Raw genomic sequence first — 1,831 nt, forward strand, 5'->3', positions numbered from 1 at the left:
TTTTTTGTCTAAGTTAAATTAAATCCAGACTGAGGTTCATCAACAAGTTGACAAAAAAAAAAAAAAAAGGTGTTTTTTGTTAAAAATCATCGTCTTGTGTGCCCCATTGGTATAAAAATGTCCAGCACCTCATCCCAGAAAAAAAAAGGAAATAAGTTAGTTCTAGATCTCAGTCCATTGGATCATCCCTGTTAATAATTCTAACTCCCAGTACCCATGTGAAAGTGAGTGTACTTCATAAGGAAAAACATGAGAAGCTGCCCAAGGCTCCTCACGCTTAGTGCCAAGTGCCGGAGGGCAGTGTCCTCCAATCCCTTTTGCATAGGAAGTCTACAGTTAGAGATTAAACAAGGACAGTGCTATTTTTCTAAGTCTCATCATTGCTTCCTGCCTATTTTTTCTTCCCTGTTCTACCTGGCTTCAAAAATAATTTATAATACCTTAAGAAAAAACATGGATGTAGCAAGGTCATATTTCTTTAAACCAGAGGAAAGAAAATACATAAGACTTATTATGAAAACTGGATATGAATGAGGCATTTGAATACAGATGTAGGGACAGAGCGGCAATGGCAAGGCACGCAGCAAAATAAGGACAACATAGCCTCTGTCTCAAGGGATTTACAGCTCACCAGGGGAAATACCAATAATAATAATTAAAATAATAGTAACCCCTTCAGTTTGCACAGCAGTTAAGCTTATATATAGCTCTGGCATGCAAGGCCTTTGCTTGCACAGAGTGGCCTTGTGCAAATTACAGAAAAGTGCCCCTTCCAGCTGGATAAATTAGGAAAGTGTACCCATGCTCCCAACCTGTCTCAAGTGGAGTTCCTCACCTGAACCACAGAACACCAAAAATAATTTCAGCAACTCTTTTCTCAGTTATTCAAGGATGGTACGTACATGGTAGATGGATAGCAGATGCGTTACTTAACTGCACGCAGCGGGTGCCTTAGGGCACTAGAGCTTGAGTCCCTTATCAAACTCTAAATGAGAAGGATTCCTGGATGCAGACTTAGACTGGACTCAGCCCCTATTCTCTCCTTCATCGGCACAGTCGAATACAGTGGCCCAGAGAGCTGCTTTGCTTTTATTAGTGCTCTGACTTGCTTCGGGTCTCTAACTAGAAGCTAAATCACAATCCCTCATTGCCTCGTCATGGTAAGCACCAAAAGAGGGTAAAAAAGAGGGTACATTTGTCCAGGGAGTCAAAAAGTGTTTTTTGTCCAAAAACCAAAAAAAATATTTCACGAAGAAGATATCTAATATTTTAGCCCTGCCCCTGTGATATGATTTTAATTGTTGGAATGGGGAAGGAGGGTCCTAGTAGAGGGCGCCGAGGTGTGGATGCATCTCAATTTTGCTGGAGTAGAAAGTTTGTGAAGGAAAGTAAGTTATGACAACACGGTGGAGGATGTCAAAAGTGACTGAGGCACTTGAAGATACCAGCAGGAACGAGGGAGCGAGGGGAGGAAACTCTGGTACCAGTGTGTGTAATAGATTCAAGGACAATGACTTCAATGCTTATAGTATCTTTAACCTGTAACAACCACTAATAAATCTGCTTATGTTCTAGTAAAAAATAATGTGAACTCAAGGGAAGAGATAAGAGTTGGGAAGGCCGCAAGAATATTGGTTAGGAGCCATAGCTACGGTCGGACAGACTTGGGTTTACACGCCCCCCCCCTACTACTTATTACTAACATGAATGGAGACATTGTGTTTTCTGTGCCAGTTGCCACATTAATAAGATGAATTTTAAAATTTGGAAACACCCATCTCAACGGTTGTTTTAAGATTTAAAATACATCAAGGACATAACCTCTGTAAGA

Source organism: Canis lupus, chromosome 21, assembly GCF_003254725.2.
Source record: "Canis lupus dingo isolate Sandy chromosome 21, ASM325472v2, whole genome shotgun sequence".
Lineage (NCBI taxonomy): Eukaryota > Metazoa > Chordata > Mammalia > Carnivora > Canidae > Canis > Canis lupus.